Consider the following 25,922-nt stretch of genomic DNA (forward strand, 5'->3'; position numbering starts at 1 on the left):
ACACCTTCAAGGAAAAAAAGAAAGTCCGGTTGCCTTTTGAGAAAGCACTTTTGAGACCTCTGCAAGAAACAGAGTTCCCTGTTTGAAATTCACACCAGCTACTCTCCGTGTTGCCAGCTAACACATTCAACGCGGCTTCATCAGTATTCATCTCCTCATTCAAAAGCTGAGAGTTTATCTAGTGTCACCACTGAGCCTTTCTCAGAACTATAAAAGAAGCCAGAGAAGATAGAGGGAAGGAGTGAGGATCATTCTAGATCATTTAGTAGATGCTGCTGGAGGAATAGTCAGCGGCAGAAAATGGGAGAGCCGCAAGTGAGGGGATCCACCCAGCACCAGAAGAACTGGAGTGGAGCCTGAAGAAGCTATAGCCGAAGAAGAACGTGCCAAAAACACAGCCCTGGGCTCCCAATGGTGGCAGGGTGGACTCCATAAGGTTCAATTGCTGGAGAACCACGCCCAAGTGTGTCAAGGGGAGACGCTGTGGACATTCCTGAGTTTGTAGATAAGGAAGCGTGAGTGGAGGAAGTCCCTAGCAGCAACGCACTTTGCATTGGAAGCAAAGACTTCTAAGCGAGAGGGTTGGCATACAAGTCTCATCAATTAAATTAAATACGTCAAATAAACTATTAGAATTTGAAGTCCCTCTGATTTTAAGTCCCTCGCATTCTAAGTCGAGTTTAAGTATTGAGTTCAGCTGGTGTTAGAACATTTTTACTACCGGTTCTGTGGGCGTGGCAGGGGAAGGATACTGCAAAATCTCCATTCCCTCCCCATTCCTGGGGGAAGGTTACTGCAAAATCCCCACCCCACTAACCTGCTTTCCAGCTCCATTCTCCTCTGCAGGGCAACCAAAGGAGACCCAGCCGATCAGCTGGGACTCAATGGGAGGCAGAGAATAGATGGGGTGGGGCCAGTCAGAGGTGGGATTTGCCGGTTCTCTGAACTACTTCAAATTTCCGCTACAGGTTCTCCAGAACTGGTCAGAACTTGCTGAATGCCACCTCTGGAACTGAAGAAGCTTCTTGAATGAGAAGAGAAATGCCTTCAAGGAAAACTAAAGTCCAGTTGCCTCTTGAAAAACCACCTCTGGGACAACCATGACCTGGATGACTGACAATCTCTGTTGGCAAAAAAAAGCCAGCATTCGTTGATATGTTAGTATTAAAGAGAAGCTGAAAGTTGCTGTCCAATGCACATTTTGGACTACAACGAAACGGATTTTAGCAAACTCAGAAGAATTATGCTAAGTAGGTTTCTACAGCTGGAGAAAGTAATGGGAAGAGCAGCGTAAGATCAGGGGGCTGTTATTTTATTTTATTTAAAAAAAGAAGGTACTAAAAGCACAATCAGGAAGGGATGGAAAAAACGCTTAGTGAAGTTCTGAAACAAAAGAAAAGACTTTCTAATCCATAGAAAGTAGGAGAAGTCAACAAGGGCAAATATACACAATCCATAATAGCCAAGATGCTGTCAGAAAGGATAACAGTGAGAATAAATTGAGCCTGATAAAGAAGCTGAGAACCATTCCAACCATTTCTTCACTTATGTTGAAAATAAAAGAGAGGGAGGAGAAAGAAATTCACAAACCACCTACTTCATGAACACAGCAACACTCCTAAACAGGTAACAAAAGAAAAGGCAGGATCACAGGTGTTTCACTAGGTAACTCTGAAGTGAGAGAGGAAAGCACAGAGTATCATAGAATAACAAGAGTTGGAAGGGACCTTAGAGGTCATCTAGTCCAACTCCCTGCTCGAGCAGGAGAGTCTACTCCAAATATTAGCCTCTATCTAGGATCAAACTCACAGCTCCACCTCTAGGCCACCGGATCTGCTGTCGACTGAGGCTAAGAGAAGTACACTCAGGGAAGACTTTTTCGGTCTGAGTGAGTTAATCTTCAAGAGCAACAAATTGTTACCCTAGAGTATCTTTTGATCATCTCTAGGCAAATTTTTCACCCACACAATCCAGACGTCCCCAGAATATAAACCGCACTCCTTACTAACACTGATGATGTCACCTAGTATGGTAATGAAACGTCTGCAAGAAAACAAGTAACCTCAGAAAGCACCAACACACCTCATTTCTACCCTGAGCTATAACTATTATCCTTTATTGCGCCTCTCTGTCTGTCTATCTACATCTATCTACCTACATTACCTACCCACCCATTTATCATCTATCCATCACCTATCAATCTCTACTATTTACTATCGATCTACTATCTAGCACTGGTGATACCTAGTATGGTAATGAAACGTCTGCAAGAAAACCGCCAAGCTCAGAGAGCACCAAGCACACCTCATGTCAACCCTGAGCTACAAATATTCTCCTTTATTGCTTCTATATCTATCTGTCTGTCTATCTGTCTATCTGTCTATCTATCTATCTATCTATCTATCTATCATCTATCTATCTATCTATCTATCTATCTATCTATCCATCCATCCATCCATCCATCCATCCATCCATCCATCCATCTTTCTTTTCTTCCTTCCTTCCATCTATCTACTTTCCTACCCATGTATCATCTATCCATCACCTATCTATATTTACTATCTAGCACTGATGATATCTAGTATGGTAATGAAACAACTGCAAGAAAACAGCCAAGGTCAGAGAGCACCAAGCACACCTCATTTCAACCCTGAGCTACAAATATTCTGCTTTACTGCTTCTCTCTCTCTCTCCTTCCTTCCTTCCTTCCTTCCTTCCTTCCTTCCTTCCTTCCTTCCTTCCTTCCTTCCTTCCTTCCTTCCTTTCCTTCCATCCTTTCCTTCCATCCATCCATCCATCCACTTGTATCATCTACCATTACCTATTTATCTCTATTTACTATCTACTATCTAGCACTGATGATGTTGCCTAGCAGGGTAATGAAACATCTGCAAGAAAACAAGCATGCCCAGAGAGCCCCAAGGATTCCTCCTTTCAACCCTGAGCTAGGAATATTCTTCTCTTTCTTTCTTTTCTTTTTTTTGGCTTCTTTTGGTATCCTGAAATGTGGGGCAAAGATTATCTGGATGCTACATAAAGAGTGCTCTGCATACAAATGCGGCCTGGAATCTTATTCTTGGTTTAAAAACAGACAATAAACCCCGCCTGCCCGCCCCGGGACCGCTGTTCACCATGAATTTGGAAATCAGAGACAGATAGTTTCCTGACACTTAATGCCAGACGTGCATGAAGACATGCATTCAACAACCCACAAAAGAAAGATGGCAACAACAACAAAAAGAACCAGCACAAAACTTGGTCCGTGTGCAACATCCTTTTTATGCCTGTTAGTAGGATGAAAATTCTGCCACAGATGGAGTGGGGGGGGGGGGGGCAGCCGATCTCCTCAGAAAGACAGACAGTCGAGAGAGCTGTCGGTGGCTTATACCACCCTTCCCTCCCCCACTTGGAAATTCACACCTCTGACACCCTCCTTTCCAGCTGTTCAAACTCCTCCACCGACAGGGATAGAGAAGTGGGGGGGGGGGGCTTGGATAGGGAAGGGATTGTAACCGATGCTTTTCGCTGAAGGTGGACGTCTTTCAACGGGTGGCCTGTGATTTTTGTCCCTTCCCCAGCCAAGAAGGCATCGGAGCAAGGGGAAGAGGAGGACGGGGCCGGAGGGAAGACTGGCGGCTGTAGCCGGGCTCCGAAGTAACCCCTGAGTATTGCAGCTGAGACTGGGGCCCTTTTTTTAAAGGCTCTCTGCACCAGAGTGCAATTCCCCTCTGACTCCTTCCTGTGTCCGGCAACATCTGCAACCTTCTCTCTCGGCCCCAAAGGTGGCTTTTCTTCAGGAGGCAACTGGAGTTTCTTGTTTTTTTTCTTTGGAAGATGTTTTGCTTCTCATCCTTGTCAGGGCCCCTGGTGGAGACTGACTCCGAGGGAGAGGAGGAACAGCCAACAGGGAGTGGAAGTGTGGCTCCGGAGGTTGTGGAGGAGGCTGGGGAAGGGCAGAGGCCGGCTGGGCAGTCAGAGGAGGACCCAGGCCCATCCCCTCCTCATCCTAGGACACACAGGGAGGAACAGATTAGGGAGCAACATGAGTTTACGGGGGAGGAAAAGGCCCTGATTCCCTTTATTAGCTGCAGCTGGGAACACAGGGTTTTAAAAGGGCATTTGTGCACAGCACCTTTCTGGAAGCAAAGCGTGAATTATATTTGTTTGTCGAGGCTTATCTGGGTTCTGGCGTCCTTCCAACTGTGTGTGTTTGGTTATCTTTTGAAGTCTGCAATTCCTTATCCTGCTTTGTCTCATTAATTGCTACAGTGTGGTTTGTGTTGATTTTTATAATTTATATGTACTTTGGGTTCAGACTGAATTTCTTCCCTTTGGTCATGCCCCTGGTGGAGACTGACTCTGAGGGAGAGGAGGAACAGCCGACAGGGAGTGGAAGTGTGGCTCCGGAGGTTGTGGAGGAGGCTGGGGAAGGGCAGAGGCCGGCTGGGCAGTCAGAGGAGGACCCAGGCCCATCCCCTCTCCGTCTTAGGGCACGCAAGGAGGAGAGGATAAGGGAGAGACGTGGTCTACTTGGGAGGAGAGGGCCTTGATCCTCTTCATGGGCTGTAGCTGTGACAACTGGATAAGAGGACGGACATGCGTACGGGCCAGTGCTGAAAACAAAACATGGAAATATCTCTAGTTTATTGTTTCTGAGTTTGATGTCCTTCCCAGTGTATGTTCTGTTATCTGTGTACGTCTTCATCTCCTTATCTTGCCTGATTTGTATTGTTTTTTACTCTTTATAATTTAAAGAGTTTGTGTGGGAGTTTTTTTGTCTCCAGTCAAGGATATTTGGAGCTTGGAAGCAAAGTGAAGGAATAAAAGGGGCTTCACCTGTTTTTTGTGACTGTGTTTATTTTGTATCCCACCCTGGGTCATCACACAAGCTTCTTCAGCTCTGACAGGACAGTGGGGAATGAAGGATTTATATTCCTTGCAGACAGCTGGTCATTTGCATCCTTTTAGAGAGTCCTTGAGGCCACTTGGAGGTTTTTCTGTGTCCTCCAAGTAGCCTCAAGGAATGTCTAAAAAGAATGCAAATGACCAGCTGTCTGCAAGGAATATAAATCCTTCCCCACCTTCTGGTCAGAGCTGAAGAAGCTTCTTGGATGAGAAGCGAAACCAAGGGGTGGGATTCTGCCGGCTCGGACCAGTTCGGGAAAACACATTGCTGACCTATATCGTCCCAGCTGATCAGCACGGAAGAGCAGATTGCCGTTCCTCAGCTGTGTTACTCCCCCGAAGTAATGTAGTAGGTAAGGACTTTTGCATTTTGTTGATGCGCACACAGTCACTTTTCCATTCTGTTGAAGTGCAAGATCACCCGAACTGGTTGTTATACCGGCAGCATCCCACCTCAGCAAAACGTCTTCAAAGAAAAACCAGAAAGTACAGTTGCCTCCTGAAAAAGCACCTTTGAGACAACCATGAAACTGGTTGACGGAATCCTTACACTCTACAGACTTCCCTCTCTGCATTTCTTCTAGGCTAAAAGCACCACAATTGAGCTAAGATTCCCTGGATGTTCTCCCCTCTTTGTGCCTTCCAAGCAGGAAAATGCCGATTGTGATGACCCGGGACATGGCACAAAAGCAACAAAGTCACAAAAGTAGGTAAAGTCCTTTTAATTCCTCCAACTTGGCCCCCAATGTCCAGTTATCATCGGCTGGAGAAGAAATTCTCCCAAGAACAGTTTTGAAAGGGAAGAAATTCATTCCGACCCCAAAGTACATATAGGTTATAAGTAAAAACCAACACAAACCACGCTGCAGCAATTAACGAGACAGGGCAGGATAAGGAATTGCAGACTTCAAAAGACAACGAAACACACACAGTTGGGAGGACGCCAGAACCCAGATAAGACTTGACAAACAAAGATAATGCATGCTTTGCTTCCAGCAAGGTGCTGTGCGCAAACACCCTTTATATCCTGTTTTCCCAGCTGCAGATAATGAAGGGAATCAGGGCCTTTTTCTCCCCCGTAACCCACGTTGCTCCCTTATCCGTTCCTCCCTGCATGCCCTAGGATGAAGAAAGGGTGGGCCTGGGTCTTCCTCTGAATGCCCAGCCGGACTGTGCCCTTCCACACCCACCAGAGCCACACTCCCATGCCCTGTCAACTGTTTGACCTCCCCCTCAGAATCAGATTCCAACAGGGGCATGACACCGACGTTGACCGGAGAAGTCAAGCCTGAAGGCATCTGAGTCAACCAGCAGAAGAAGCAACCTTCCTTGTGTCTATTGCAAAGAATACAGACTGTTCCTCAACTTCCAACCATTCATTTAGTGGTTCCAAGTTACAACGGCACTGAAAAAAGGGACCGTTTCTCACACTTGTGACCATTGCAGTATCCTCATGCTCATGTGATTTACATTCAGATGCTTGACAATGGACTCACACTTATGACAGTTGCAGTCTCCCATGATCATGCAACCCCCGCACCCTTGGCAACCTTCTGACAAGCAAAGTCATTGGGGGAAACCAGATTCACTTAACAACCAGGTTACTAATTTAAGAATTGCAGGGATTCACTTCACAAACCTGGCGAGAAAATGGGGCAAAAACTCACTTCACAAATGTCTCATTTAACAGCATAAATTTTGGGCTCGTTCTTTCCATTCCCCATTGTTCAGACAGAATGGAAGAAGCGTCTTGGATGAGATGTGAAATGTTTTCAACAGGAAAAAAAAACATTAAAAGTCCTATGCTTTTTGGAAAAACACCTTCGGTGTTTTTGGCGTGTTTAAAAATGGAACCCAACAGGCTTAGAAAGGGGTTCAATGCTATGCAGCAGAGAAGCACCCCCAAAAAGGAAAGCGGTCAGAGCCCGCAACAGTTCCTGCACCCAAAACTACAAATGCACCCTTTAAAAATAGCAAATATGGGAACATACCTCCTGCAACGTCACTTCTGATCTCTAGCTGGATGGAGCTTATCAATGGGCTGTAGCTTTTCTCTCTTTCTCCTGCAACACAGAGGCCCACACACAAAAGTTAAGTACCACACAGACAAACTCTGAGTCTAGCACGGACACATGTGGTGACAATGCCCTAAGCTAAGCCACAGGAATCAAAAGGGCTGGTTGGTTTCCTCTGTGTCCATCCTGCTAGTTGAAAGTTGCATTCCCACAACATCGTGAACCCCGGATACTGCAGACTTGTTTTAAACTAGGTTGGCATGTTGTGCAAACTCAGCCAAAAACTAAGCAAAAGGGTTAAAAATTATTGTGGTTAGCCAGCAGCTGGTGCAGATGGCAGCAGAATCAGACAGTGGGGAAGAACGGGGGCCAGTCAGGTAGTCTGGAGAGGATTCGGGCAAGGATCCTGCATCCGATGCAGGGATGGGGCCAGGACAATCTGGGAGTTGTGTGCCAACTCCAGAGCCTTCGGAATCTGGCAGCAGAGAGGCAGAGGAGCCAGGGGAACCTGTTCCCAGTGTGCATATGTACAGAGCTGCTAGAAGGCGAGAGCAGCTGACACAACGGGGCGACTCGGGAATAAGGCTAGGAGGTGATTGCCCCTCCCATAAGGAATAAAAGTCAGTCCAAGATGACGAAACCTTTGCAGGAAGCAAAGTAGTTTGATCGGTTCAGAGTCATTCTTGAAGCTCTTTGTACTTTGGTTGGGTTTTTTTGTACTTCGGTTGGTTTCTTTTCTAGTTAATTTGATACTACTGTTTTTGGCAGCACTTCACAGAACTGAAAGGTGTGTGCTTATCTTGGGGGACTAGTTGAGATTAATTCCGGCTGAGAATGAAAACAATTCCCAGCGTTGCAATAAAATAAGTCTTGTTTTTAAAATAAGTTTGTGCGTGATTGCAGTTTACGAAGCCCGGGTCAGAACAAAAACAGAGGTGGGCTGCATATAACGTAACAACTGGTTCACCTAGCGCAGAACTGAAAATGTGCATGGCTGAAAAAACATGGAGATTTCCTGCGCGCGGCAGCTGCAGTGAGTAGAGTGAATGAGGTGTAGAAATCAGCCGGGCTGCATGGATGGGGCAAGTAAGCCAGATATATAGGATGGGATAGCACCATGGTCGGAACTACCAGTACGGGCGAACCAGTCTGAACCAGCAGCAGCCTATCACCGATAAAAAAAATAGTAAAAGGAAGAGGAGGATATATATCAGTGATGGTGAACCTCTATGTTGTAGTGTGTCGAAAGCGCATGCACACATGCCAGCACCCACAATGCAATGCGTCCCCCCGCACAACCCATCCCCTTACCTGGACTATGCATGCACACAACTCCCAGCTGGTTTTCAGCCTTTTGAGGCTGTTTTCACCCTCTGCAGCCTTTGGAAGCCCAAAAATGGGCCCATTTCGGCACTTCCGGTTTTTGGCACTTCCGGTTTTGGCACTTCCGGTATTTCCAGAAAGTCTGTTTTTCGGCCTCCAAAGGCTGCAGAGGCTTCCCTTGAGCCCCCAGGAGGGCGAAAAAGTCCTCAAACAGGCCGAAAACCAGCTGGGAGGCGCATGCATGCGTAGTGCAGGTAAGTTTGGCTGGGGCGCATGTGCCCACACAAATGGCTCTGTATGCCACCTGTGGTACATGTGCCATAGGTTCGCCATCACGGATATATATCTATGGAGATTCTCAATCATCCAAGTCATAATTGTCCCCAAAGTGTTGTTGTTTTTTTAAAGGCAACTGGACTTTCTTGGGTTTTATCTCGGAAGCTTTTCTTTGAGAAGCAAGGCGTTTTCAAAGGAAAAAAAAATCAAGAAAGTCGTTCTGCCTTTTGGAAAAAGCACCTCTGGGATGAAAAGGGGGTTAGTTAGCCTTCCTCTTTTTATACAATTTTGCAAAAATCCACTCCTGGCTGTGAGAAGAATAACTTGGGGTTCTGGCTCAAGCCAGGGCTGCGCAAGAGTAAATAAAAATGAGATCCAGGCAGCTGTGAGGAACGAACAGCTATTTATTCCCAAAAGCAAAACCATTCGCTTTTTAGGGGCAGCTGCAGAAAAATGGGGTACAGAGGCAGACTTTTATAGGTAGAATTTGTCCAGGGTGTGGAAGTGTCTACGTGTTGATTCTAGGGTAACACTTAAGAGGGGTGTGTGTGTGTGTGTTTATCCTTGTGAACATGCAGTTCCGTCGGGAGACCTAATTTCATTAACTCTATTTGTGTTTGCAGACCTTCTCCTTTGATGTATGAATTAGGTCTGGGTAACTTATTTGGTGAGTTTGAGGAAGTTTCAGTAAAGCATTTTCCATTTGCTTCCTTGTTTCCCCGAAAATAAGACCCTGCCGTATATTTTTTTGCCACCAAAAAAAGACACCAGGTCTTATTTTCAGGGGATGTCATCCACTGACTAACCTCACTTGCGTGCATCACCTCTGGCCTCCTTTTCGCTGTCAGAGGCCTTCAGGAATTTCTTTTTCTGTGGCCGGCAAAGCTTTCCTGAAGGCCTCTGCAGCCAATAACTGAGCTCTGGATCGATCCTGAGCTTTGTTATGAGCTACAGAGGCCTTCAGGAAAGCCTTGCCAGCCTTGCTGGCTACAGAAGAAATGGGCTGGCAAGGCAGGTGTTGGGGTGTTCAAGGCCTGGTTACAACTGTCCAAAGGTAAGTAGTAGGGCAGCTCCACCACCACCACCCCTCCATCCCCACCCTAGCTTAATTTTTACCCGTGTGCTCTGGAGTGGGCAGGATCTTAATTAGGGCTTATTTTGGGGGTAGGGTTTATATTGGGCGCACATGTAAAAATCAAGCTAGGACTTACGTTCAAGGTAGGTCATATTTTTGCAGAAACAGGGTATTTTTGCTTGATTAATTTAGTTTCAGCTTGACTGCACAATTATCTAGCGGAGACACCGATTTCTTCGGACCATTGTGGATTCTGTTTATGTTTCAAGGGGAGATGGAAAACAGTCAAAAGAATAAAATATATATTTTGGATATAAAAACTTCTCGCGTGGCTCGAGAAGTCAGGACTGCTGGAAGCACCTTGAAAATGGAGATAAAGATGAAACCAGAACTTTTTCCTCTTGGGTTTAATGGAAAAAGAATTGGGGGGGAAACTTGGAACATTGTTATTATATAAGTTGACCGCAGCAGGACTATTGTATGCTCAAAAATGGAAGGACACTGGACGAATGGTTGCAGAAGTGGATGGAGCTGGCCGAAATGGCAAAATTGATTATTTTAATTAAGGAAAAGAAACATAAGTACTTTTGTTTCCACTTGGAAACTGCTTCTGAACTTCGTGCTTGATGTGGAGAAGAATGAAACTCTGACTTTGGGTTTTACCTATTAGACGGATAGATCTTTCTAGAAATGGCTTGTTTGTAGTATTAAGGAAAAGCAAAAAGTTGCGATTTGATGTCAATGCCTTGTTTTAGCGTAACAGAGAGAGTCTAAAGTCAATGCTTCTTTTTTCTTTCTTTCTTATCTTTCCTCACTTCTCTTTGCCCTTAACTCCCCGTTGCTTTTCTATTTATTTTTCATTTTGTGTTTTATAATACTTTATCATTCAATTAAAAAAACCATTGATGGAGGACTGCAGGAAGCATCCAGGGAACTGTCTGTATGGGAAGGCTCTGGCAGCTGTCCAAGGAGACCCCCACCAGCTTGGGAGGGTGTGTGTGTGTGTGTGTGTGTGTGTGAGTGTGCAGCCTGCTTACTTCGCTGCAGCTCCTAATGCGAGCACACACGCATGGATGGACAGAAAACGGGGAGGTTGGGAGGTGAGAGGCTGGGGGTGGGTAGTAGCCTGCGGGAGGCCACACCAAAGGATGGCCACCGTTTCGAATCCCGTCATGAGGCCCCGTGAAGCAGCCTGGTTCGAAGCCCCTGACCAGCCTTCAATCTTTGTCGTCGGCCGGCTGAGATAGAGAACTCATCAATTCCCCCTGGGGGTCTCGGATTTCCCTGGCAGACTTTCATAAATATGAAATAGTGCAAATTTTGATTGTGACAGCTTCGCCTGCATTTTTGTTCCTGCTGTTTCAAGCTCCGGATTTGTCTCCGCTGCCATCTAGTGTGCAATTTGGCCATCTGTATTTGGAGGGGAGGAGGGCAATGGGGGGGGAATCAAGTTTTTTCTAATCTCGCTTTATACGAGAAGCCTTAAATAACAGAATAACAGAATTGGAAGGGACAGATAAAAGATGATCAGAGTTGGAAGGGACCTTGTAGGTCATCTAGTCCAACCCCCCGCCCAAGCGGGAGATCCTACACCATTTCTGACAAATGGCAGTCCAGTCTCTTCTTGAAGGTCTCAAGTGATGGCGCTCCCACAGCTTCTGTTCCATGGGTTGATTGTTCTAGACTGTCAGAAAGTATCTCCTTATTTCCAGGTTGAGTCTCTCCTTGTTCAGTTTCCATCCATTATTCCTTGTCTGGCCTTCAGGTGCTTTGGAGAATAGCTTGACCCCTTCCTCCTCTCTGTGGCAGCCCCTCAAATATTGGAAGACCGCTATCCTGTCTCCCCTGGTCCTCCTCTTCACTAGACTAGCCAGGCCCAGTTCCTGCAACCGTTCATCGTATGTTTTAGCCTCCAGTCCCCTAATCATCTTGGTTACTCTTCTCTGCACTTTTTCTAGTCTCAACATCTTTTTTATAATGTGATGACCAAAACTGGATGCAGTACTCTAGCTGTGGTCTTACTAAGGCTTTATAGAGTGGCATTAGTACCTCCCTTGATCTTGATTGTATCCCTCTGTTAATGCAATTTAGGATTGCATTAGCTTTTTTGACTGCTGCTGCACACTGCTGGCTCCTATTTAGCTGGTTGTCCACTAAGACTCCAAGATCCCTCTCACAGTTACTGCTATTGAGCCTGGTTTCACCCAGTCTATATGTGTCCTTTTGGTTTTTCTTGCCTAAGTGTAGGACTTTACTTTTCTCTGAGGTCTTCTAATCCCACCCCTGTTCAAGCAGAAGACCCCATACCATTCCACACAAATGACTGTTATTTTATTTATTTGTTTATTTAGGAGATTTATATTGCTGTCTATTTGCAGATGGGGATTCAAGGCGGCTTACAAGAATATAAAAACCTCATATTAAAATAAAACTAATAGAAGAGAGAATCATATAATAAAATGATAAAATAGTAATAATATATCATACAATATTATCTTATAAATTAGTTAATATTACATTATGTTAATATTTAAGGTTTTTACACGATGCTTTCTGCTGTTGAGGATTTGAACTGAACAATCACAGAAATGGTAGCGAGCCGACGGAAACAGATATTTCTTCTTTTTTCACCGCAAGCGAATTGGGCTAAATCCCGAGAAAGCTAAGCAGGATTGGGTTGGGTTAGAATTTGGATGGGAGATGAAAGATAACTACGAGAGGCAGGAGGTGGGTTGTGAGGATGAAGGGCAGAAAGGGATAGATGAGAAAGATCAGATAAGGAGACCTGCAAAAAAATTGAAGATGAGAGCAAGATTGTGCATTCTGTTCAGAAGAATGGAACAGAACAGAACAAAACAGAAAATATGGAATGGGATGGGAAATATGGAATGGAATATTAAAAATGGGATGGGATGGGATGGAAAATATGGAATGGAATGGAAAATATGGAATGGGATGGGAACAGACGGGATGGGATGGAACAGAATGGAACAGAACAGAATGGATAGAACAGAACAGAAAATATACAATGGAATGGGATGGGATGGGAAATATGGAATGGAATATAAAAAATGGGATGGGGTGGGATGGAAAATATGGAATGGAATGGAATGGAATGGAAAATATGGAATGGGATGGGATCGGACGGGATGGGATGGAACGGAATGGAACAGAACAGAATGGATGGAACAGAACAGAACAGAAAATATAGAATAAAATGGGATGGGAAATATGGAATGGAATACAAAGGATGGGATGGAATGGAATAGAAAATATGGAATGGGATGGGACCAAACGGGATGGGATGGAACGGAACAGAACAGAATGGATGGAACAGAACAGAACAGAAAATATAGAATGGAATGGGATGGGATGGGATGGAAAATATGGAATGGAATGGAATGGAAAATATGGAATGGGATGGGATGGGACCAGACGGGATGGGATGGAACGGAACAGAACAGAATGGATGGAACAGAACAGAACAGAAAATATAGAATGGGATGGGATGGGATGGGAAATATGGAATGGAATACAGAGGATGGGGTGGGATGGAAAATATGGAATAGAATGGAATGGAAAATATGGAATGGGATGGGATGAAAGAAAATATGGAATGGGATGGGATGGAATGGGACGGGACAGGACGGGACAGGACAGAACGGAACAGAATGGATGTAACAGAATGGAACAAACGGAACAGAACAGAACAAAAAATATAGAATGGGATGGGATGGGAAATATGGAATGGAATAGAAAAGATGGGATGAAATGGAAAATATGGAATGGAATAGAAAATATGGAATGGGTTGGGATGGGATGGGATGGGATGGGATGGATCAAGAATAGATGGAACAGAATGGAACAAATGGAATAGAACAGAATAGAAAATATGGAAAGGGATGGAAAATATGGAATGGAATAGAAAATATGGGATGGGATGGAATGGAATAGAAAATATGAAATGGGATGGGATGGAACAGAATGGGGGGAACACAATGGAACAAATGGAACAGAACAGAATAGAAAATATGGAATGTAATGGACAGGAATGGAACAGAACAGAATAGGTTTATTGGCCAAGTATGGTTGGACACACGAGGAATTTGTCTCCTTGATCTCCTGAAATCTGGTCAAAGACAACAAGGACATCAGAATTAAAAGGAGCAGAGAAAACGCAGAGTGGAATTTAGTTTCTAAACCAGCCTCATACTTGTATCATGTCACAGTCCCCAAATTTAGGACAGCTTTATCCTTAGCTGGATTTAATGATCACCCCACAGCTGTCCTGGAACAGAAATATAGGCAAACCCCATACGAAACCCGATAGTGCCCTTGTGGTATGGATGCCATAGAAACCACAAGCCATGTTTTTCTGTATTGCCAGTTATACAGGGACATTCACCACCAGTTGATTAGTTCTCTTTGATTTAAATTTCTGGAGCACTCTGCAATATCTGTCAACTAATAAAAATGAATTACGGTAATCTGGCTAAAAGTAGCAACATTTTGCTGCATTAGGTGTAAGCCTCTCCCACAATGGTTTGCTAACCGAAGCCAACATGGGTTTGTCAAAAACAGAAATCATATTTCATTCTTTGACAAAGTGACTAAATTAGCGGACCTGCGAAATTGCAGTGAGCATAATATACCTGGATTTCAGTAAGGCATTTGACAAAATAGACCACCACTTCCTTCTGGGTAAACTAGAAAAATGTGGGATACTCCAGGGGTCACCAACCTTTTGGACCTCAGGGACCACCAAACTCATAATTTTAAAATCCCGCGGACCACCAATGAGGTTTTTGGGAAAGTCGGTCCCATATTCCAGAGTAGTCACAGGACTGGCCCTTTGGTCATCCCGGAGCAGCATCCCAGGTGCACCGGCCTGCCATGGACTGGAGGAGCTACTCTGGGATGACCAAAGGTCCAGTCCTGTGACTACTGCAGCTCTGGAATATGGGACCGACTTTCCCACCAACGTCAGCAAGCCACCCTGGGGAGGATTTCCCTCCTCCACTGTTGGTCTTACCTTCCAGTTCCACTTCACGTGGCTCTACTCAGGGTATGGTTTGTGCTCGGCTGAAGGGTGGGGGCCAACGGGTGGGCAGGCCATGTGGGCAGCACAGCCTTGTGTTCCCATGCAGCCTGGATTAATTGCTTTGGGGGGAACATTTCTCTGCAGACCATCAAAATTTTCTCGTGGACTATCAGTGGTCCCCGGCCCACCAGTTGGCGACCACTGGGATAGACAGCATCACCACCAGATGGATTTGTAACTGGCTGACGAACTGAGCTCAATGTGTAGTCTTTGATGGAATTACATCTACATGGAGAGAAGAAAGCAGTGGGGTACCACAAGGTTCTGTCTTAGACCCAATACTCTTCAATATTTTTGTAAACCATTTAGATGAGGGAACAGAAGGAGAACTCATCAAATTTGCAGATGGCACTAAGCTGGCAGAAATAGCCAACACCCCAGAAGATAGGCTCAAATATCCAGATGGATCTCAACTGACTTGAACGCTGGGCTTTATCCAACAAAATAAAATTCAATGTAGAGAAAACTAAGATCTTGCACTTAGACAAGAAAAACCAAAAGTACAGGTAGGTGAAACCAGGCTCAACAGTAGTATCTGTGAGAGGGATCTTGGAGTCCTAGTAGACAATCATTTAAATAAGAGCCAGCAGTGTGCGGCGGCAGTCAAAAAAGCCAATGCAATCCTAGGATGCATGAACAGAGACATAGAATCAAGATCACATGACGTAATAATACTGCTCTATAATGTCTTAGTAAGACCACACCTGGAATACTGCATCTAGCTCAGACTGCCCAAGGAGCTGCTGATCCAGTTCTAGAGGAATTATTGAGTCTGTCATCTGCACCTCTATAACTGTCTGGTTTGGTTCTGCAACCCAACAAGACAGACACAGACTTCAACGGATCTGATGGAGCAGACACAACTTCTAACAGAAAACAGATAATCAGAGTTGGCAGGGACCTTGTAGGTCATCTAGTCCTATCCCCCGCCCAAGCGGGAGACCCTACACCATTTCTGACAGATGGCAGTCCAATCCTTCTTGAAAGTCTCAAGTGATGGCGCTCTCACAACTTCCGAAGACAGCTTCTGTTCCATGGGTTGATTGTTGTTTCAAGCTCCGGATTTGTCTCCGCTGCCATCTAGTGTGCAATTTGGCCATCTGTATTTGGAGGGGAGGAGGGCAATGTGGGGGGAGGGGGAAATCAAGTTTTTTCTAGTCTCACTTTATACGAGAAGCCTTAAATAACAGAATAACAGAGTTGGAAGGGACAGATAACAGATAATCAGAGTTGGAGGGGAGCTTGTAGGTCATCTAGTCCAACCCCCCGCCCAAGCGGGAGATCCTATACCATTTCTGACAAATGGCAGTCCAATCTCTTCTTGAAGGTCTCAAGTGATGGCGCTCCCACAACTTCTGTTCCATGGGTTGATTGTTCTAGACTGTCAGAAAGTTTCTCCTTATTTCCAGATTGAATCTCTCCTTGTTCAGTTTCCATCCATTATTCCTTGTCTGGCCTTCAGGTGCTTTGGAGAATAGCTTGACCCCTTCCTCCTCTCTATGGCAGCTCCTCAAATATTGGAAGACCGCTATCATGTTTCCCCTGGTCCTTCTCTTTACTAGACTAGCCAAGCCCATTTCCTGCAATCGTTCATCGTATGTTTTAGTCTCCAGCTTCCTAATCATCCTGGTTGCTCTTCTTTGTACTTTTTCTAGAGTCTCAACATCTTTTTTATAGTGTGGTGACTAAAACTGGATGCAGTATTCTAGCTGTGGTCTTACTAAGGCTTTATAGAATGGTATTAATACCTCACTTGATCTCGATTTTATATCCCTCTTTTGATGCAACTTAGGATTGCATTAGCTGTTTTGGCTGCTGCTGCTGCACACTGCTGGCTCCTATTTAGCTGGTTGTCCACTAAGACTCCAAGATCCCTCTCCCAGTTCCTGCTATTGAGCCTGGCTTCACCCAGTCTGTATGTGTACTTTTGGTTTTTTCTTGCCTAAGTGTTCCACTACTTAAATTATTCTCACTGTTGGGAAATTTCTCCTTAGTTCTAGATCGCTTCTCTCCTTGATTCGTTTCCATCCATCACTCCATGTCCTGCCTTCCGCCGTGTGCAGAATAAACTTTGTGCAAGAATAAAGAGAATGCTTAATGACTGGTACAGGGTGTCAGGCAAGAATCTACGTCCTCTTGGCTGTTTAATGTATTTATGATACACGTGGAAAGATGCTAATGGTGACAGAAGCATGTTGGGTAGGGATTTGAACGTGGGTGCATCTGACACTGCGCCGTTGGTGAGAGATGAAAGATTTGCAATGCCAAGAGAAGCGAGGACCTGAATATGAATGGAAAGGAAGCTGAGAAGATTCTTTAAAAAGAGGGGGTGGGAAAGACAGTTGTGAATTGGTGTAGTATGGAGGTCATTAAAACACAGCTGTGTGCCAAATAGTAAACAGGGGATGCTTATAGGAGCGGGGTGGATATAAATTAATTTTAGTGAGTCTGTGTTTTATCTTTATCCCCTTCTCCAATTTCTTTTGCTTCCTGTCCTTTACTACGGGTGGCATAATATGCGTTACTTTAAAAGGCTCGTGTGATGGCTAGCCAAGTTGTAATAATGGAAAGGATTAATTCAGTGGTGCTTTAAGTCTACTGCAGTCATATTTTGCAACATGTCTGTACCAAGGGTCACCAACCTTTTGGACCTCAGGGACCACCAAACTCATAGTTTCAAATCCCACGGACCGCTAATATGAATTTTGACTGACGGTGGCTTGCTGACGTTGGTGGGAAAATCGGTGCCATATTCCAGAGCTGCAGTAGTCACAGGACTGGCCCTTTGGTCATCCCGGAGCAGCTGCTCCTCCATCCAGGTGAACCAGCCTGCCATGGACCGGAGGAGTAGCTCCGGGATGACCAAAGGGCCAGTCCTGTGACTACTGCAGCTCTGGAACGTGGCATCGACTTTCCCACCAACGTCAGTAAGTCACCCCGGGGCAGATTTCCCTCCCCTGCTGTTGGTCTTATTTTCCAGTTCCAGCTTGCGTGGCTATTCTCAAGGTAAGGTTTGTGCTCAGCCGAAGGGTGGGGGCCAGCGAGTGGGTGAGCCATGTGGGCAGCGCAGCCTTGTGTTCCCTCGCAGCCTAGATTAATTGCTTTAGGGGGGACATTACTCTGCAGACCACCAAAATTTTCTCGTGGACCAACAGTGGTCCCCGGCCCACCGGTTGGTGGCCACTGGTCTATATTGTTCTCATTTTCCATTTTTTCCCCTTCATAAATTCAGCCAACCTTCAAACGTCAGAGTCTTTTACACATTTTCAACTATGCATATGGGTAGTCCTCGACTTACAATAGTTCATTTAGTGACTGTTCGACATTACAGGGGCCCAGAAAAAAAGTGACTTATGGCCGTTTTTCACAGTTATAACCGCTGTAACATCCCCATGATCGTGTGATCTAAATTCAGATGGCTTGGCCATTCGCTCGTACTTATGACCGCCACGGTGTCCCGAGGTCACCTTTTGCAACCATCTGGCCAGCAAAGTCAATGGGGAAGCCTGATTCGCTTAACAACCGGGTTAGTAACTTATCAGCTGCAGTGATTCACATAAGAACCGAGGCAAGGAAAGTCATAATGACCTAAAATGGACACCTAACATCAAAAACATTGTCAAAAAAGCACAACAAAGAATGTTCTTTCTGCGCCAACTTCAGAAAGCTCAAACTGCCTAAGGAGCTGCTGATCCAGTTCTACAGAGGAATTATTGAGTCTGTCATCTGCACCTCTATAACTGTCTGGTTTGGTTCTGCAACCCAACAGGACAGACACAGACTTCAGAAAGTAATTAGGACTGCAGAAAAAACAATTACTACCCACCTGCCTTCCATTGAGGACCTGTATACTGCACGAGTCAAAAAGAGGGCTGTGAAAATATCTACAGACCCCTCACATCCCGGACATAAACTTTTCAACTCCTACCCTCAGAACAACGCTGTAGAGCATTGCACATCAGAACAACTAGACACAAGGACAGTTTTTCCCCCAATGCCATCACTCTGCTAAACAAATAATTCCCTCAGCATTGTCCAACTATTTACAAAGTCTGCACTACTATTACTATTTAATCTTCTCACCACTCCTTATCACCCATCCCCTTCCACTTGTGACTGTATGACTGTAACTTTGTCGCTTGTATCCTTAGGATTTATATTGACTGTTTCCTCGTATGATTTGATTGCTTATTGTACCCTATGACTATTATTAAGTGTTGTACCTTATGATTCTTGACTCTTGACGAATGTATCTTTTCTTTTATGTACACTGAGAGCATTTGCACCAAGACAAATTCCTTGTGTGTCCAATCACACTTGGCCAATAAAGAATTCTATTCTATTCTATTCTATTCTATTCTATTCTATTCTATTCTATTCTATTCTATTCTATTCTATTCTAAAAGGGCGCTTAATGAATATCTCACTTTAACAACAGAAAATTTGGGCTTGATGGTGATCATAAGTTGAGGATTATCTGTACCTTTTTCTTGTGCCTAATGCTGTACTGTAACTGTTACTTTAAAAGATTGAAACTGCAGATTGTGCATTTCAACGTGTAAAGCCATAAATTCCTAAGAAATGTCGAAGCTGCTCAGAAGTTATGCCTCTCCATTTTTTAAGCTGTGTTCAGCAATGGGAACGCAGTGGAGGCTTTCCCGATTAAACAAGGTTTGATGGCTGCGTTTCCTGAAGTTTTCTCCTCCCTTATAAATGCCCGGTACCAGCTGACTCTAAGCCATGATCTGTGGACAAGCATCTATTGTTAAATCATCTGAATCGTCCAGTCAATCAAGCCTTCTTCAGTTGCTATCAAAGGAAAGGCTCACAGCAAAAGAAAAGAAAGAGCATTATTAAACCGCATGTGATCGTGGTCAGGAATAGAAACTGTGTTTGCTGAAGATCTCGTCCTAAACCCATGTTTACAAGTTTACAAAGATCTCCACTGTTGTTTGTTGCTCTCTGTAAGCCAAAGTCGCCTGGCTATTATTGTCCCTTTTTTGTTTAAAAGATGAGATTGCAAAACAAATAAAAAATGTTTGTTTTACAACCCATAAAAGCTGTAACTCAGAGACTTCAGTGGACACAGGGCCATCAATGATGCATGGCTGTTTTATAGGTGGAACTTGCCACTGGCAAGATTAGCAAAAATGTTTAGCAACATGTCCGCCAAGTGTTGGAAGTATAATCAGACCCCAGGTATTTATTATATGTGGTGGACTTGTATGAAAGCAAGAAAATATTGGACAAAAATACATACGTGGTTGGAAAAGATGATCAAACAACATATAGATATGAAACCAGAAATATTTTTGTTGGGTATAATGCCAGAAGGCTATGATAAAGGGATTATATATCTAGTTTTGCATGATTGACAGCAGGAAAGATTGTATTTGCACAATATTGGAAAAATGAGAACACCCCATCAGATGAGGATGTAATTCGATAAATACTAGACTGTGCAGAGATGGATAGATTGACATTCAAAATAAAGGACAAAGAAGATACAGTGGTCTTTGCTCGTCCAAAGGTCGCAAAAGGGGATGACATGAATCCCAGGATGTTGTAACCATCATAAATATGAGACGGTGGCCAAGCATCCAAATTTCGATCACGTGACCCTGGGCAGGCTGCAATGGTCATAAATATGAAAAACGGTCCATAAGTCACTTTTTTCAGTGCCGTTGTAACTTCGAATGATCACTAAATGAATGTTTGTAACTCAAGGACTACCTGTAGCTTACTCTTGGTTGAAATGTACTGATATAAAAGTGTTTAAGCCAGCGGCAGGACTCTACTGGTTCGGCCCGGTTCGAGCGAACCGGTTGCTCCAAACATCTGCTGGGAGCAAACCGGTTCGCTCCAACGATCAGCTGTTGTGTCCACCCATCCGCCTGGACTCTAGCCTGTGCTTCATATCCTGGTTTTCAAGCTCAGCTAATTCGCGCGACACATCAGATTGCCATATGTTAGCTGTTTGACACAGGGATTGCAGGAGAGGGTCAGTAGCAAACGCTCTGCGTGTGCGTGAAGTGCGCTGCCATGCCTCTGTCGGAGTCTGAATCCAAGGAGGAAGATGAACAGCTGACAGGGGGTGGGAGTGTGGCTCTGTTGGCTGTGGAGGAAACTGGGGAAGGGCAAAGTCCGGCTGGGCAGAGCAGGGAAGAGGTAGAACAAGGGAGAAGGAGTTCAGAGGAAGACCCAGGCCCACCCCTCTTCATCCTGGGGGCACGGAGGAAGGAATGGAGAAGAGAGCAATGTGGGTTGCGTGGCTTACTGGGGAGGAAAGGGCCCTGATTTCCTTCATTAACCAAGGAAGAGAATTTAAAAGAGATGCATGCTGAGTGCGGCAGGCTATCTACATTCCTGGCATCCTCCCAACCATGTTGAATTACAGCTGTTCCTTCAAGTCTGGAATTCCTTCTCCTGCCCTATCAAACTAATTACCTCATTTTGCTTTGATTGGACTTATAATTACAGTTTTTGTTGACCACATTTTGGACTTGATTCTCTGCAGCCAAAGGCTGTTCCTTGGAGAGTTTTTCTCCAGCCAGAAGGTAACCAGGACATTGGGGGCAAAGTTGGAGCTAATAAAGGGACTCCTACTGATTATCTGACTGTGCTGACTTTGTGCCACGCCCTGGATCATCACATGCATGTTTGGTGCGCACATTCGTGAAGCACACGCTCGCCGAATCGGTTGTTACACCAGTTGAACTGCACCCCTGGTTTAAGCCACTGAAAAGCAGCCGTGTTCCACGGCTGTCAATCCCCAGCGTTTCTGTTCTAAAGAAAAGTGTGTTTATTACGTTTTTAACACCCTGGACGGAGTAGGGGAATGTCTCTTTGGAGCGCTCCGAGGAAGCATTTTTCTCATTGCTCTTACCAGTGAGAGAAAATGTAGGCCTTGGTTACCCAGCCGTATCCCTGCCCAGAAGGGTCTCCCGAAGGATATCAATCTGATAACATCTGACAGCGTATATATTTATTTCCACCTCCTGGTTTTGCACAGTAATTGAGCAGAAGTCCGTGAGTGGTACAGCTGTCATTTCCCATCAGAGAATGGCTGGGATGAATGAGCAAGCTATTTTGTTTTTCCTTTTGATTTATATATCCCGCATTTCCTGACAAACGGTCCAGGTGGGTATATAGTATTTCCCTTTCCAGCTTTATCCTTAACCTTCAGGGACACATTAAGGCAGCCGGAGGGGTCAGCTTCGCATCAAAATGAAGTAATAAAGAATTCCCGCAATCTGACACTTGCCCACCAAATACATCTACAAAGCACAGCACACCATGGGGAAGCTGCAGTAGAGGATTCCCAAGAATGCGATTAAAGAATCAAAAGGGATCCTTTACAGGCGCCCAAAGATTTAGACACGCTGAATACAGGCGAGTCCTCTATTTAGATCACTATTCGAGCCAAAACTGCCATCGCTAAGCAAGACAGTTGGTTAAATGAGTTCTGCCTCATTTTACAACCCTTCTTGCCGCAGTCGGGCCACTGGTGTCATGAAGTTAATAACACGGTGGTTAAGTGAATCTGGCTTCCCCACCAACCTTGCTTGTCAGAGGGTCGCAAAAGGTGATCACGTGATCCCAGGACTCTGTCATAAATACGTGCCAGTGGCTAAGCATCCAGATTTGGATCACATGGCTGAAAGGATGTTGCAATAGCCATAGCACTTAGACTTATATACCGCTTTACGGTGCTTTACAGCCCTCTCTAAGCGGTTTGCAGAGTCAGCCTCTTGCCCCCACAATCTGGGTCTTCATTTTACCCTCCTCAGAAGGATAGAAGTCTGAGTCAACCTGGAGTTGGTCAGGATCGAACTCCAGGCAGTGGGCAGAGTTTCCCTGTAATACTGCATCCTAACCACTGCACCACCAGGAAGGAGAATGAGAAAAGGAATAAGGGAGGAAGGAAGCACTTAGACTTATATACCGCTTTACAGTGCTTTATAGCCCTCTCTAAGCAGTTGACAGAGTCAGCCTATTGCCCCCAACAATCTGGGTCCTCGTTTTACCAACCTGGGAAGGATGAAAGGCTGAGTCAACCTTGAACTGATCAGAATCAAACTGCTGGCAGTGGGCAGAGTCAGCCTGCAACACTGCACTCTAACCACTGCGCCAGGAGAATGAGAAAGGAAATAAGAGAGGGAGGGAAGGAGGGAGGGAGGAAGGAATAGCAATAGGACTTAGACTTGAACCGGTCAGAATCGAACTGCTGGCTGTCAGCAGAATTAGCCTGCAATGCTGCATTCTCACCAGTATGCCACCACAGCTCTTGAAATAGCCGCAAATGGTCTAAAGTCACTCTTTCCAGTGCCGTTGTAAGTTCAGGCAATCACTAAATGAATGGTTATAAGTTGAGAAGTATCAGTAGTGGATCAGACCCAAGGTTGTCGTGATACCGCAACTAAAGAGACTGTGTCAACCCTAAAGCTGACCTGGCCGGAGCCATTTTGAGGCTTCTTGGTTGCCACACTGGAGCTGAGGGATAGGGAATTGAGGTAGCTGGGGTTTTGTAGCCAAAACAAAATACATTCTCCTGGGAACCAAGGACATTCCCACAGATGGTCAGAGAGGGGAGGAGCGATGTTACCAGGCAACCGGATGGCATCCTGATTGGATGATGTGACTGAGTGTTTGGAAAAAGGGGGGAAACTCTTACTTTTGATTAGGTGAAAACCGCAGGAACATTCAGTTTTCACAAGCTTGTGCCAATATGATATGTCCAATAGAACTATTATTTGAGGAACCCACCTGCCTCGGAGTTCTGTTTGCTATGGGCATATTAGTTGGAACCCTGACAGGCTGGCTGTTCCTTTCAACAGCCAAAGTTGGCTGGACCGAAATCTACCCCTCCTTGTCTGTACAGGTCCAGTAACACATTTATGAATAAGGTAGAAACAACTAGTCCTTGACTTATGACCGGTCCTTCGAAGTTTCAATAGACCTCCCCAGGGCCACTTATAACCCAGATGTGAAGTTTCAATGGCCACTCCCATCTCCCCATGGTCATGTGATTGCATTTTGGGTGCCCAACAACTAAGGCCCATTTACGACCGTTTGCAGGGGTGAGCTTCAAAAATTTTAGCAACAGGTTCTCTGTCTGGCTGCTGGGTGGGCGTGGCCATGGTGGGCGTGGCCTAGTCGGCCTCCTGCACCAAGGCAGGAGGTTGTCAGAGTATATTCATGAACTGGAATAGAGCTTGATAACAAGGTCAGCCAATGAATAGGCATAGCAACTAAGTCAGCCAATGAGGACTGTTTTGGAAATTGAAACCAGAGGTAGCCTAGGATGGAAACTGAAACTAGAAGTGGCCTAGGCGTGGCTCTATATTAAGCTCTGCAACTCTGCAGCTATGCTAAGCTCTGAGTCTGTCTATTGAAAATGAAACTGCTTCTGTCTCTGCTTTGCTCGTGCTGCTGAAGTTGCTTGTAACATGTTTCTGTCTGAGTTTGCTCCATGTTGGAGAAATCTACAACTGGTTTGTAAAACTTACTTATTATGTTTATAAAGACGTTAAATGAAGCACCAGCCACCTGTGTTTATTTTTCTGACACTGAATTAACGCTGCAAAACTCCGAATAGTTTTTCCTCCCTGGGCTCCAGAGGCTTCCCTTGAGCCTCTGGGAGGGTGAAAATGGCCTCCCCCGGGCTCCTGAGGCTCTCTGGAAGCCGAAACGGGCCCATTTCCAGCCTTCCCGAACTTCCGGGAGGGCCGTTTTTCGCCCTCCCCGAGCCTCCGTGTGCGTCCTGCACTTACCTGCATCCAAAACGGGCCGCATGGGGACTCTTGGGAGGGGTGGGGTTGGGTGGGCAGGGCCAGCCAGAAGTGGGATTTGGGGGTTCTCCAAACAGCACAGAATCTTAGCTAGGATCTCTCCCGAACCCCTGCCCATTTGTGACATCTTACAATCACGTAACTGTGATTTAAAATGTTGCTGTTTTTCAAAAACCAGAAACGTATTTATTATATTTTTACAATGACTATGTTCATGATCAGGGGTGGGATCCGACAGGGTTAACTACCAGTTCGGTCATTTATGAGGTTCAGTGATTTACGATGTGCTTCCCTGCACGCTGCCGGCGCGCACCTGTAAATCGTCATCAGCATGCCGCGTGCAGAGAAGCAGCCTTTCAAAAAGCCCTTTTTTTCAAGTAAGAGCCCAGGTGGGCAGGTGGGCAAAAACATCAGCAGACATAGAACCGGTTCTATGTCTGCTGCTCTTCAGAGCTAACGGTTCTACAGAGGTGGACAGAACCGGTAGAAACCCACCCCTGTTCATGATTGATTATTTATTGCTTGTATATACACTGAGAGCTTATGCACCGGAGATAAATTCCTTGTGTGTCCAATCACACTTGGCCAATAAAGAATCCTAATTCTAAATTCATTCTAATTTACTTCCAGTTTCAGCAAAGAAACAATGAGTTTGCTTAATGACTGCCGTGTTCACGCTACAAGGACGGTTGTAAAATCGGGCGTGGCCACATGGTGTTCTGCTTAATGACTGGCACACCTTACAACCATATCTTCCAGGCTCAATTATGGTCATAAGTCAAGGACTATTTGTAAAATTTGAGCTTCAGAATGAACATTGGATAATTAAATTATTGGAATGGTTGCGGCCTAATAAAGAAGAATTTTCAACTAACTGAGCCATCCACTTACACGATGACTTCAGCATGATGACGGCCGTTCATTCTTTTGCTTGGAAAACTCTTCAATTACCCTAAAAACAGTTTTGTGGCCTTTAGAAGAAAAATAACTTGCCAGGAGCTTCTTCCGGGTTTTAATCTACGAACTTCAGTTAAAACAAATAATGGCTGGAAGCAAAATTTATCTAGTTCTAATAATTTGAGAGAGTGCCAAATTAGATTTCTTTCTCCCCCCACCCTTATCGGAGCCTCTTAAAAGGAATTTAAATTCACTACAGATAACTTTCCAAGAACCTATCACAACTCATCAAGTTTTCAAGTATTTGTATTTTTAGTTGAATATTTCTGTTGTGGCTAGCCTTGCAACTAGCGGAGCTGGCAGCAGAATCAGGCAGTGAGGAGGTTGGGGAGGGACCTGGGCCAGTCCTGGAGGCTGAAGAAGGCTCGGACAAGGGCTCTGCATCGGAGGCAGAGATGGAGCCAGGGCTGCCCGACAGTTATCAGCTGCCTTTAGAGATCAGTGGGGCAAAAGAATAGCTGGAGCCGGTTATAGCTCCC

At 45.1% G+C, this 25,922-nt stretch overlaps 1 protein-coding gene across 2 annotated transcripts in view; it reads right to left on the reverse strand.

Annotated features, from left to right (window-relative positions):
• The window catches only part of TSPAN9 (tetraspanin 9), a 117,990-nt gene that overhangs the window by 85,074 nt on the left and 6,994 nt on the right, over window positions 1-25,922 (reverse strand). The window contains exon 2 of one of the 2 annotated variants that reach the window (XM_026679293.2): window positions 6,897-6,968. The exons of the other annotated variant lie outside the window; for it this stretch is intronic. The gene's annotated coding sequence lies outside the window, so the exon portion shown is untranslated. The remainder of the gene's footprint in view (window positions 1-6,896; window positions 6,969-25,922) is intronic. 2 annotated transcript variants of the gene reach the window in all.

This window comes from Notechis scutatus, chromosome 6 (genome assembly GCF_049901735.1).
Source record: "Notechis scutatus isolate UNSWTSFEM ecotype Mainland chromosome 6, rNotScu1.2, whole genome shotgun sequence".
Taxonomy (NCBI): domain Eukaryota; kingdom Metazoa; phylum Chordata; class Lepidosauria; order Squamata; family Elapidae; genus Notechis; species Notechis scutatus.